The following is a 14,558-nucleotide window of genomic DNA, read 5'->3' on the forward strand; positions in this document are numbered from 1 at the left end:
TCGCTGGATGATGCAGCGCGCGTTCGCTACGATTGTTGTGTGCAGTATTATTGCTTACAGCGCGCGCTAAAAACACGAAGCACGAGCGCAGTGTTTCGTCTCTCTTCTTCGTCCGTGTTTTTATCGCGTGCTGTAAGCAATAATAGTGCAGATGTGCCGACTCGCCATGCTAGCTACCGTACTACCGTTCAGTGGGAAGCGAGAGAGCAATGCGGGTGTATTTACGCCTCACACATAACGTGTCTTTGCGGCGGCAATACGGTTTGCCGCTGCATTGCTTCAATGCTAATTGCTGTGCCGTCGACACTGCTCGTGAGACGGGTTCTGCTGGAATATTTTCGCCGCAACGTGGGTCACTGGGTATGTGAAGATAGGGATGTGCCACATTTTAATTAACTTCGTTTGTGGCAATTTCGGCCACAGGGTGGTATGTGGAAATCGTCAGTGGACTTCTGTACAACCACTTCGGGTGTGTGACACAATGTATGCGCCACGAGTTCGTGCCGCTCTTTTACGCCAACTTGTGTCACTAGGTAAGGGTAACTGGGTATGCACAGCTCTTCAACTATGCTCCTTAGCGTGAACATAGGTCGCTGAGCTGTGGCCAGTACGTATGTGACGCTCTTGAATAGTTAAATTGCTGTGGTACTGGACGGTGTCGTCATTATCATCATCATCAGCCTGGTTACGTCCACTGCAGGGCAAAAGCCTCTCCCATACTTCCCCAACTACCCCGGTCATGTAATAATTGTGGCCATGTTATCCCTGCAAACTTCTTAATCTCATTCGCCCACCTAACTTTCTGCCGCCCTCTGCTACGCTTCCCTTCCCTTGGAATCCATTTCGTAACTCATGACCATCGGTTATCTTCCCTCCTCATTACGTGTCCTGCCCATGCCCCCATTTCTTTTTCTTGATTTCAACTAAGATATCATTACCTCGCGTTTGTTCCCTCACCCAATCAGCTCTCTTCTTATCCCTTAACGTTACACCCATCATTATTCTTTCCATAGATCGTTGCATCACCCACAATTTAAGTAGAACCCTTTTCCTAAGCCTCCAGGTTTCTGCCCCGTAACTGAGCACTGGTAAGACACAGCTGTTATACGCTTTTCTTTTGAGGGATAATGGCAATCTGCTGTTCATGATTTGAAAATGCCTGCCAAACTCGCCCCAGCCCATTCTTATTCTTCTGATTATTTCAGTCTCATAATGCGGATCTGCCGTCACTATCTGTCCTAAGTAGATGTATTCCCTTACCACTTCCAGTGCCTCACTACCTATCGTAAACTGCTGTTCTCTTCCCAGACTGTTAAACATTACTTTAGATTTCTGCAGAATTATTTTTAGACCCACCCTTCGGCTTTGCCTCTCCAGGTCAGGTAGCATGCATTGCAGTTTGTCCCCTGAGTTACTAAGCAAGGCAATATCATCAGCGAATCGCAAGTTACTAAGGCATTCTCCATTAACTCTTATCCCCAATTCTTCCCAATCCAGGTCTCTGAATACCTCCTGTAAACACGCTGTGAACAGCATTGGAGAGATCGTATCTCCCTGCCTAACGTCTTTCTTTAATGGAATTCTGTTGCTTTCTTTATGGAGGACTACGGTGGCTGTGGAGCCGCTATAGATATCTTTCAGTATTTTTACATACGGCTAGTCTACACCCTGATTCTGCAAAGCCTCCATGACTGCTGAGGTTTCGACTGAATCAAACGCTTTCTCGTAATCAATGAAAGCTATATATAAAGGTTGCTGATACTCCGCACATTTTTCTATCACCTGATTGATAGTGTGAATATGGTCTATTGTTGAGTAGCCTTTACGGAATCCTGCCTGGTCCTTGGGTTGACGGAAGTCTAAGGTGTTCCTGATTCTATTTGCAATTACCTTAGCAAATACTTTGTAGGCAACGGACAGTAAGCTGATCGGTCTATAATTTTTCAACTCTTTGGCGTCCCCTTTCTCATGGATTAGAATTATGTTAGCGTTTTTCCAAGATTCCGGTACGCTCGAAGTCATGAGGCATTGCGTATACAGGGTGGCCAGTTTCTCTAGAACAATCTGCCCACCATACTTCAACAAATCTGCTGTTACCTGATCCTCCTCAGCTGCCTTCCCCCTTTGCATATCTCGCAAGGCTTTCTTTACTTCTTCCGGCGTTACCTGTGGGATTTCAAGTTCTTCTAGAATATTCTCTCTCCCGTTATTGTCGTGGGTGCCACTGGTACTGCATAAATATCTATAGAACTCAGCCACTTGAATTACCTCATGCATATTAGTAATGATATTGCCGGCTTTGTCTCTTAACGCATACATCTGATTCTTGCCTGTTCCTAGTTTCTTCTTCAGTGTTTTTAGGCTTCCTCCATTCCTGAGAGCATGTTCAATTATATCCATATTACACTTCCTTATGTCATCTGTCTTACGCTTGTTGATTAACTTCGAAAGTTCTGCAAGTTCTATTCTAGCTGTAGGGTTAGAGGCTTTCATACATTGGCGTTTCTTGATCAGATTTTTTGTCTCCTGCGATAGCTTACTGGTATCCTGTCTAACGGACTTACCACCGACTTCTATTGCGCACTCCTTAATGATGCCCACAAGATTGTCATTCATTGTTTCAACACTAAGGTTCTTTCCTGAGTTAAAGCCGAATACCTGTTCTGTAGCTTGATCTGGAATTCCTCTATCTTCCCTCTTACCGCTAACTCATTTATCGGCTTCTGATGTACCAGTTTCTTCCGTTCCCTCTTCAGGTCTAGGCTAATTCGAGTTCTTACCATCCTATGGTAACTGCAGCGCACCTTGCTGAGCACGTCCACATCTTGTATGATGCCAGGGTTAGCGCAGAGTATGAAGTCTATTTCATTTCTAGTCTCACCGTTCGGGCTCCTCCACGTCCTCTTTCGGCTATCGCGCTTGCGGAAGAAGGTATTCTTTATCCGCATACTATTCTGTTCCGCAAATTCTACCAATAGCTGTCCCCTGCTATTCCTAGTGCCTATGCCATATTCCCCCACTGCCTTGTCTCCAGCTTGCTTCTTGCCTACCTTGGCATTGAAGTCGCCTATCAGTATAGTGTATTTTACTTACCCATCGCCGATTCCACGTCTTCATAGAAGCTTTCGACTTCCTGGTCATCATGACTCGATGTAGGGGCGTAGACCTGTACAACCTTCATTTTGTACCTCTTATTAAGTTTCACAACAAGACCTGCCACCCTCTCGTTAATGCTATGGAATTCCGGTATGTTACCAGCTATATTCTTATTAATCAGGAATCCGACTCCTAGTTCTCGTCTCTCCGCTGAGCCCCGGTAGCACAGCACGTGCCCGCTATTTAGCACTGTATATGCTTCTTGTGGCCTGCTAACTTCACTGAGCCTTATTATATCCCATTTACTGCCTTCTAATTCCTCCAATCGCACTGCTAGACTCGCCTCACTAGATAACGTTCTAGCGTTAAACGTTGCCAGGTTCATGGACGGTGTCAAATCGGCGTTACTACATATATATATACTACATATATATATACTACATATATATATATATATATATATATATATATATATATATATATATATATATATATATATATATATACGCGGATAATTTCGTTTAAATATGTTTACGCACCCTCAGTGCGAGAGATTCGATGAGGCGGCGTTAGCTGGCGCAGCGTGTCCGGTGAAGAGCGCGAGAGAGCTGGCGGGCTGCATGATACATCAAGTGTTTCGGCTGGTGCCATATGGTGTGTCGATGGATTGTTTCAATCATATTTGCATTGACGGCGATACTAACCGTGACATAGATTCGGTCGGATTTCGTCTGTAGTGTAAGAATTCGGTTGTGCATTTGGACCTATTTTTGTTTTAGTACGTGAAGGTCCCCCGCACATGCTTAGCGACTGCAGTGTTATAGAACATTTATCTAATAGCATCGATTGACATTAGAGTCCAATTTCTGTATCCGTTACCTTGTCCAAATTTTTATCATGAATATCTTGAATAACACCTTTTCGGTATACAATCTTGCTATAAATACCGTCAATCTGCATATGAATATTTGTTTGGTGTATAAAATAGAGATTTAGAATAGCCGAGCTGTGCTTGCAGCTTAACGACCGCACAGAAACCCGTTTAAAATGGATGAGATACAAATTTCTTTCAATGATAACCTGACATCGATAAAATCGTCCTCGTCAAGTTTAGAATCAAGAGTAGTGGACGTTTTGTTGGTCCGAAGAGTGGTGCAGGTGAATTTAAGTACCCCGGCCCCGCACTCACTTCAGAGATTCCGGTTTACTGAAATCCTGGGTGCGAAGTTTGAAGTTAACAGTTTCATAGTATGGTGCCCTATTTATAACACGCATTTTCTTCTTGGGTGGATGCACGTCTTGAAGTGGTATTTGAAGCTTTGGTCATTACCCAGTGCTCTTAAAGGCTTAAATTTCTCCCACGCGTTCACTATTTAAAGAAAAAAAAGAACAGCCATTCTGTCATCCGGTTGTTCATTATTTCTGTTACTTATTGTCTAAGCAGAGTGAATTCAAACCATTTCAAATGAGTTTATCAATTGAAATGATGCTGACGATAGAGTTGGACGGCGTGAGCCAACATCCTAAAGAAATAAAGCGTCACCAATTCACAGAAAAAGCTCAAACAAAACCTACTGAAAACCGATAGAAAACTTACACTTCTTGATTGGTACAGCTTCTAAAGTTGCGGAGAGAAGTTTGAATGCCTACGCGATGCTCCAGAATGAAGGCTGCCATGAAATGAGGACATACAGTCTAATCAGGCTTTGTTGTAAGAGCGCTAGGAATAACGCGAGTTCTATGAAGCGAACTTGTGGAAGGGAGTTACGGCACCGTTTCGCCGAACGGTTCAGCGTGCAAAGACTCTTACTGCGACAAATTGGAGAGTGTGATAAGGAGTCCTGTAACAGGCAGCGAAGAGAAAAGAGAGCAGTCACTTCTTCAAATTACGTCAGATGAATATGTGTGCCTGGAGGCAGAGCCAAAACATACATTAAGCTGCGTGCTCGCCGTTCCTATTTTCGCCGTGAAGAGCTCGAAGGTCGCGCTGCACGGTTCTTGTTAATCTCACTTCTCGCGCTACATTTCATAAAGAGAAGCAGAGGGAGGTGAAATTCTGGCCTGCGTGAGCATACGGGGATAGGAAACAAATGGCGCAAAGCAAAGGTGACTAAAAAAACATTCTCGAACGACGCAATGTTTACACTTGCCGAGCAATATCTGAATGACTGCTGGCAGTGACACATCAATAACTGCGCCCGGAAAAAGTCAAGAAAGGGGAGAAACTGCATTTGGTACCGATGAAAATTTCGTTTTATTCACAGCAAGACAGAGTTTTGCCAGCGTAACCTGTCCTTTTTCAACGCGATGCCAAATCAGACGTGCATTTACCTATGTCTCGTAGTTCCTTGGACTCAATAAGACTCATAGAATCGAGATTTTTGTCTTGGTTTACGGATAGTTATGTAATGGTCCAATCAGGCTCACTCACGCGCTCAATAATTTCCGAACAACTGAGACTAGCAGAACCGCACTCAATCAACTCAGAGTCAAATCTTCGCGAATGGGAATTTCACGTCAAGAATGTACGTCCTTACCACAGTTTGATCTACGCGTAATACACCACAATTGTTGATCCGTAATTGCAACGCTGGAGGAGTGAAATCAGTTTTTTTACGAAGTGTGCATGGTGTGGAAGAGAGTGGAAATTACTCCCTTTTCCTGTACTTAGAATATGATACAATATGTCACTAATAAAGCATAAATTTTGTTTTGAGGTATCAGTTTTACTCTCAACATTACCTCGCTAGGCCCTACTGTGCACAGGAGTGACACCCTTTTTGGGAGATATGACATATTATGCTGATACAAATACAGCACCAGAAAACACATACCTCGACACTATTTTTCATTATTTGATGTAGCACAAAGCGTCCATATAGGTTGGGTGCTGGATTTGTATTTTTGCACATTTTCAGACAAATTTTTCTTACACCACGCAAGAAATAACGTTCCACTGATTGTATCATTGTTACCTTACGAGAGACTTCTTTATCGTAATCTATCAAGGCTTTTCTTCAACATGCGTGAAATTGTACGGGGGTAAAATGCCTCGCGCGATTGATGGCCTCGAAATTAATTTCCGATGCTGAAAGAACAAGAATTCTGGTAAAAGTAATTTTTGGACGCATAACATAATTGGCACACTAAATGGTTCATATGGTTAATTGACGCAGTAGTGTGGACTAAGTTACGGCCACTCGAAGTATAAAAGAAACTTCCTACTGGGCTACTTATTGTTCTCGCTTTATGCTCAAGTTTTCAGGAGCACGAAGGCGAAACTTTAGAGAGAGAGGAGGCAGGAACAAAGACTATAGATGTTCCTCCTTTGTTCACTAGAAACATCAAGGTTTCCAACAGAAAGTAGCATAGGCAGACACAATCAGGTAGCAGGAGACGAAGAACAAGCGCCCGATCTTCAAACGGAATCGCCGTAACATAAGGTGCAGGCCAAGCTTAATAATGGGCTGACGCCAGCAATGCAGCTGCCTCCACTTTGTTTCCTGGCGCCTCTCTCCATCACGGCAGTGCAGAAAAGAAGGGAGCAGAAAAGAAATAAACGTTCTCAGTTTTTTTCTTCTATGTAATTGTTTTTTTTTCGCGTTACCTTCTGTTGGAATTATTTCTCGCCCGCTAGGAATTACTAGAGTTCAGAATAACTAGACCATATGAATGTATAGCATACATTGGCCGATGCCCAACGTGAGACAAAATTGGTGCTGCCTCAGATGGTGTTACTTGAACGTAGGTCCTACATTGGCCTCAGCGACAAGTGGGTGCAATAAGTATAACGTGTGTTGCAAGCCACACCAATCGCCTTTCTCACCGTTCATGGGCGCAGGCTGCGAATGAAGGCAAAGTTCAAGAACGAGGCCCGCTCCCTACGCGACAAACAAGAACGCTGAGTTCGCATCGCTGGGCTAGCTCCTGCCGCTGCCGGTGGCCATCAGCAGCCAGTTCAACAAGGTGTTCGTCATCAGGCTCACCAGTTTGGCCCTGAAGGTGAGGGACTTGTTCCGGGATGGTAAGTGACTGGTCATCCATTTAATTTGCAGATTGACGCATACTGCATGTATCGTTGACGTAGCGCTAAGAAATAACGTCAAGACACGTGGACATAACGACAGACTGGTGGTTTAGCTCTTATGATATCTTATGAGACTACAGTCAAAAAAGCATGCAAGACGGTAGAAATTACTTTTCTGTTCAATTGCGTGTTCTGTTGGTGCTAGATTGTACATAACTGAGTATCAATCAGCTCGAATCAGTCTCTCTTGCTGCACATGGGCAGTTAGCTGGGTTGGACACCTTTTATTCTTCGCTTGCTCTTCGGTGTTTTGCAGACTCTAAAAAGTTTAGCACACTAGTACATAAACGTGTACATGAACCCTAATTTCTAAATGGACCCAGGTGTGAGCACTATATGATGGCGACGATGGTGATCTGCACTCATTGCAAAGATGTGCGCATCAGTGTCGATGAGCGCAGAAATGTGACGCCGTCCACATCAACGTCCGACAAGCTTTGTCTCGTCGGCAGCGTCAGAAGAGGATTTCTGGTGGGAGTCGTCAATGCAGAGGCCCGTCCGGGCGAATGGAGAAGTAATCGAGCTCGAGTCACCGGCGTGAACTGGGCAGGAGTCAGGGCCTCATATTCGCGGCGTACAGTCTGTGTCGGCTGATCTGGTGGAACTGACCACTATGCTGCAATGTGGCCTTCGCAGGTGGATGTTGCCGCCGTATTGGGCAGCTGGGCAAACGCGTGGCCAAGGCGACGGCTTTCAGCCTGCTAAAAACACCAGCACTCCTTTATAATAGATAAACTCTAGATAAATTTTTGCACATTAAAAGGTTGAAGTTATCGTCGGCGATCCCTTTCAAGATATACCCAACCTTGTCGTCCTCCAGCATCTTGGCATCGACTTTTTGAAATACTGATAACACGTCTTCAATTTACGAGATGTGAGAATCTGTAGACATCTGCACACGTTACGCGATTATCTTCTTCGTGGTCATCATCTGGCGAACGGGCAATTAAGTTTTTTTTGCAGGTGTCCCAGCTTCCAATCTCAGCTTCGTGGTTATCAAACCATACTTTTGCAGTGCCTTTGACGTAGAAAATAACATGTGCTAACGTCCGCGTAGGCTTCCATCCGTGGTTAGCCCTCACACACTCGTACCCTGCAAGCCAGTCTTCAACGTCTACTTCAGTGGAATCGCAGAACGTACCAGGATCCGTGGGTTGCAGAAGTACGACCGTATAACGGGCGGGCGCTGGTGCAGGCTACGCGTCTTCCACCATTGCAGACAGATGTCCAACACGACGCTCAGCGCTGTGTTACATAGCGAGGCGTGCCGAACCCAGAAGATCCACCAAAAAGTGATAGAGGGGAGATTGAGGCGAAGGATACATTTACAAATTGTTTACAAAGAAAGCTACGGCAAATTAAGATGTCTGATCCGGCCCACGTGCATGCGAGTGACCTCATCCTCGCCTTCATCGCTTTGCCAAACCTCTCATTCATGCATGTGTCGGTCGCTCAGTAACAATATATTCTGTACAGGGCCATGCTTTACGAAACGGAAAGCAGATACGCACGTTTTCTTAATTAAGCCCACACAAATGAAAAAGCATGGGTAGCCCTTAACTCTCCTCCTATTGTGCGAGATTGCGCATTAGTTCTCGTTTCATATAAGGAGCACTGCAACCCGATCATAGTTTCTGCTACGCTTTCTACCAAGAGTAGCGTGTGACGTTAATGAAAGAAGAAACCCACTCATTTACGCTTCTGAAGCCGCTCAAATGAAGCAGGAACAATTCAAAACCTAGTTGCTTGAACACGTGCCCTTTTCGACCACAATGAAACATAATTGTTGCCAGGTGCAACACATACGTGCAAAGAATTAACAGAATGCATAATAAAAATATTCTTTTTCTTGCAGTTAAAACGATGACATGTATCTCTTGCAAAATTCCTTTCTACGACCGAAAACTATGTTGTTCTTGAAAATTATTAGAAAAAAAACGAAATAATAAGCGGACTAAATTGATCAGGAATAAATGTTTAGTAGACAATAAATAACGGCTCTTCGCAGTATGCCCCATTTGGGATTCTTTATTTCTTAGAATATGCAGGACCTTTCCAAGCACACCGCATGTTATGTTCACAATTTTTTTTTATTTTCGGGTTCTCTAATGAATTCTGACGCCTATACTTATCTTCTTTATTGAAGTCCATGAAATAAATGAACTGTTACAGAAAATGAACTTTTTTTATTTAGGCAATTTTTCTGCAACTAGATCACGCATTGTAATATCATATCCACATTTGCAGAAGTTAAGCTACATCCGCGGGTTGCAGACAAATACATAACCTTTGCCAGGGAAGTTCCAGGACTGACCTCGTAGAACAAACATAAATCATTGAAATTAGGCTAGGTACAGTAGTATTTATTACTACAAAAACAATTATTTTGATCACCCGTAATCTATCGCTGAGTATCAGAGGTTTCAGATCGTAGAACGAACGAAATATCACTTGCAAAGCAAGCGCATGCGCACAGGTTGCCACGTATCCTCTACTATTCGCTTACCAGACACACGTGATGCTGGCCCCATTCTCATGTTGTAGGTCTTTGGGTTTGGCTATGCGGCATGTTTCTTTTTTGTGAAAGCTCCGCATTGCGAATTATTAATAGCGGATTCTATATCTAAAGCTTTCTCACTACGAAAAACTGAGTATGCCAGGAAGAGAAAGGGGTGGCGGTCTTTGATGCCGTGTCGCTTCTGAAGTTGCGCAAAGATCTCTTGGCGAATTGTGGAGCCGAATTGAATCTGTTTCCACACACAAACGTCTTAATTTATTTAGCACATAAGTTATGCAGCATGGCTATACAAACCCTGCTTTCCTTCTTTTTACTGATTGCTTTTCTTTCTACAGTGTAATCTTAAGGAGTAGGCTACAAAACTCCGAAATCTCTGAAAACTCAAAAACCTGGATTGCCCTGGATAAGAACGCTTCACATGCAGTTTGCGTTTTCGGCTTGCAAAGTAATGAACCTAGGTCTAGTCAAAGTCGCCCTATATGCACGCACTTTTCACCGTTGCTAGATGTCACGGAGGGAAGCTATGGGTTTACCATAGGCCTTAGTGGAAAACTCTGTTTTCACTGATGCGGGGCAGAAACGGGCGATGATGTATGATCTATTTTTTGCAGCAATGAAGTCCACAATTACAGCATCGGTTGGCTCGACATACTAGCCACACTTAGCTCCAATAGCTTGCAAGACGGCATATATAATTTTAAACTTTAGTGCTTAGAACACCCTTATTATCCATGTTATTCAGATGCGGGTATTCTTCAAACGCAGCAATACATTGGCTTGGTTCTTTGTATTCATCTTTGAGAGATTTATTTTCCTTGGCTACTGGTTTCATTTTAGAATGAATTGGTGGGCTAGTTGATTATGCATGTCTGCTGGATCACAGCCTACAATAAAGCGCTTTGTGGTGGTTTTGCTCTGTCAGTCCCTGTCGATTAATTGTACACTGTGATCCAATAAGCATCCTTCTCTGTTTTCCCAGTACTGTAAAGCTTCTTAAAAACAGCTAAACTTTCTTTCATAGCGGTGAAATCCACGCGAAGCATTCCAATTTATGTGCCAGTTCGATATTACTCGGAATCATGAACAAATTCAATCTTAAGTGAATGCAAGAATTGAAGCGGCAACAAGGATATGTTGTTTGGTAGATATTGTTCCAACCTGTGTGGCCCAAAGGCAAATAATTAAATGTGGATTGATAGTGAGTGCGTGAAGATGACGGCAAGATGACGGCAAGATGACGATGCGATGAGCACGATATAATGCCGACGACTGTTCGACGACAAAGGGATAATAAAGATGAAATGGCAACGATGTAGAGACCACGACATCATGGTGACAACAAAATGTTGACGCAGGAGTGATGAGAGTGGCATTATGAACAAGGAATGGCGACTATAGAATAAGATTAGAGTGTCGCGACGACATCAGGACAACACTGTGATGATGATGCTAGAATGGCAACGATGGCATGACGACTACATGATTATGAGGCGGAGTGATTGCGATTGTGTGACAGCGACGGCGACATGATGACAGTAGGAGTACAATGGGCTCACGACGATGGAATGCTGATGACTGTTTGACAAAACGACGCGCTTACGACTGCATGACAATGACAGCAGGATGACAATTAGATGATGAAGCTGCAATGACAAAGATTGAACGACCATGGTGAATCACAGCAATGCGATGATAATGCTGGAGTACTTACAATGTTATGACGATGACCAGATGACGAAGGCTACATGACGACAATGTATGACAACCCTGTAATGATGACGACGGCACGATGAACATACGACTATGCTGAAAGGACGCAGAAGGAATGTCAATAATGTAACTAACACAACGGCATCACCACGGCTCTATGACGACGAAGGAATGATCATGACTAAATGATTGTAAGGATATGTTGACAACTGGATCTCGTCGATTGAATGACGACGACCAATGCATGATTAGGAACAATGGGATTGAGCCCAAGGAATGGCGACGGCCACTGCGTAATTAGGAAGACGCGGTGACGCAAGCTTGATGACGAGAACTGACTACGACAGAATGATGACGGATAAACGAAAATGGAGGGAAGACGCCGGAATAATGAAAACGGCTTGACAACGAAAATATTATGACATTGGAAAGAATTTGATGAACCGATGAAGACGAGTGACGATGATTGCAGGACATAATTGTTTGCTTGCGTTGGAGGTCACTACCACGCTAACGTACATTAACTTGCACCCTGGGCTGCCTCAGTTTACTTTATATCTAGTGCTTGTTTGCACATTGCCCAGCACCACTCGCTACTATGCAAGACCGCTGCTATCAGCCAGCACAGGGAATTTCGGGGTAAAAATTAATTTAGATTAAATTATGGGGTTTTTTCTTGCCAAAACGATGATCTGATTATGAGGGGGACTCCGGCAGTGGGAGACTCCGGTAGTGGAGGGCTCCCGAAATTTGCACCACTTGTGGTTCTTTAGCGTGCACCTAAATCTAAGTACACGGCTGTTTTTGCATTTCGCCCCCATCTAAATGCGGCCGCCACGGTCTGGATTCAATCCGCGATTACGTACTTAGCGGCCCAACACCATAGCCACTAAGCAACCACGGCCGGTAATGTCGGGGGTAGAGCGAAAAAAAAAAAGCTTCGCTTTCAAATTAACATATTCAACCGAAGGCGAAGCATTCAAAGCAATAGCAAGGTTTAGGGTTACGCTGAAGGCGTCTCAGAACGATGACGTGATCAAGAGTTCCGCCCATGGCATTGCAGGCATTGCAGTTGAGTGGTGCGCAAGATCAGGCCGATATCCAACTACCAGGGAAAGCCCAGAGAAAGTGTTGGATAGATTTATCTCGACGTTTAATTCCCTTTCCGCTCAGACCACTGGTGCGATTCGCACACAGCTGCTCATCAGGACGCTATTGTACTATGTGCGCACAACGCTCGTGCTAGCAGCGGAGGTCGGAAAGCTGTCCCGACTCCAGCCAAGGCGATAGACCAGAGCATGAGGTGGCGTCCACTTGACTTCGCCGCTTTTACAGCCAATACACAACGTGTCTTTGGAGACCTATTCCGTCACGCGCGGGCTTCGCGTGCGTGTCGATACCGTGGCAGTGCCTGACAGTCTAATGATGAAGGCGCCGGCGTCGATGGTGGCGCTGATGATGGGAACATGATTCGTGCATCCGTAGAATTACTATTCAGATAAAATTCAGGGAAACACGGGGAATGCGAGAGATGGAAATTCAAGACGATGAGCAAAACGAGAACAAGGTGAAACCAGGAGCCAATGTTTCGACAAGTGTACTTGTCTTCTTCAAGGCGACGTATGCTTTCCTCGCCACAGTATATATAGGTGGGGTTCTTCTAAACAAGGTGAAAGCAGGAGCCAGCGATTCGACAAGTGGACTTGTCTTCTTCAAGGCCACGTATGCTTTACTCGCCACAATATGAAGAACCCCACCTATATATACTGTGGCGAGGAAAGCATACGTCGTATTGAAGAAGACAAGTCCACTTGTCGAAACGTTGGCTCCTGCTTTCACCTTGTTCTCCTTTTGATCACCGTCTATTCAGATAAAATTGTGTGCGGTAAACGGGCAATAAAACGGTATGGTCTGTATTCGTCAAAAGCTATAACGCTAGAATTGTTCGTAAAAGTAAATCTCAGCGAATCATCGTGTTTATTTCAGATCAATAGTGCTGGGCATCACATTCGTGAAATTGGCCAGCAAAACACAAAAAGCTCTACAGATTGATAAGTTTTCTGAATTTCGCACCACATTATTCCACGAGACATATATGACTTCTACCATAAGTAGCGTTGCAACAATACAAAATAGCCAAGTCTTGTTATTGAATTGAATTTTATCCATTTATTATAGGGCACATGCCCAAGCCTTGGTATTTAAGCCAATCATTAGTGATGTCATGTACTTTTAGAAGGAGTATTGTACCTAATGAAGGAGCCCGTATTCACGACAAGCTTTACCGTACAGACATGTTCGCATGCCTGATTCTTGATTCTAGACATATTAATAGGGATAGCGGCAAGCCAATGGTCAAGAGCACTTACGGATAAAAAGCGTCGCGCATACAGCCGCTGATTCGGAAAGGCGTTTTATTATGTCGTGTGGAAAAATTCAAGCCTAACATAAAGAAGCCTAGCCAACGCAAACAAGCGACGCTGCTGGGCTATGAGCAAGGAAAACAAAGCCCATCTTCGCTAAAAATATCCAAAATTGGTTTAGCGTGCTTCTGAGTATTACCTTTTGCTCAGAAGAAACTCCGTATATTGAATGTTCTCAAAAGATTGCTTTCATTAACATGGAGGAAAACAAAGTTCCTTGCAAGTTCGTTGCTCTCACTTCAGCATGGCTGCACACAACAAGACGGGCCGAGTCGTATAGTGACTATCATGGGTTTGTGTCAGCTGCAACTTCCCGGAACACGCAAAACCTCACGTGCCTCCACAGCAGAACGCCAGCAAAAGCGGCGGAGATAACAAAACGAAAGCCGACGTGGAACAACTCCTTCCGCGAACTTCCGTTGCGGAAAAAAACAAGCCAAACCTACCGAAGGGCCAAACCATGCGAGGAACAGTCAGGTTTGTAAGACTGACGCCTTAAAGCTGGCGTGCGAGAGCATTCCCTAGAACTCTGTTTTGCTCCCAGGTTTGGCTGCTGTCGCTGTGCTCTTGGCCAACTCGCAATTTCTCGCATTACTCTTCCTTCTTCTGTCCCTCTCTCAACTTTCGACAGCTCGCGTGAGAAGCATTCCTTTCCTCTCGCTTGCTTCCGCATTTCGCAGTCTTCTCACTAAGATCAAACATTTATCCCAGGGATTTTCAACGT

Source organism: Dermacentor variabilis, chromosome 6 (genome assembly GCF_050947875.1).
Source record: "Dermacentor variabilis isolate Ectoservices chromosome 6, ASM5094787v1, whole genome shotgun sequence".
In the NCBI taxonomy this organism is placed as follows: Eukaryota; Metazoa; Arthropoda; class Arachnida; order Ixodida; family Ixodidae; genus Dermacentor; species Dermacentor variabilis.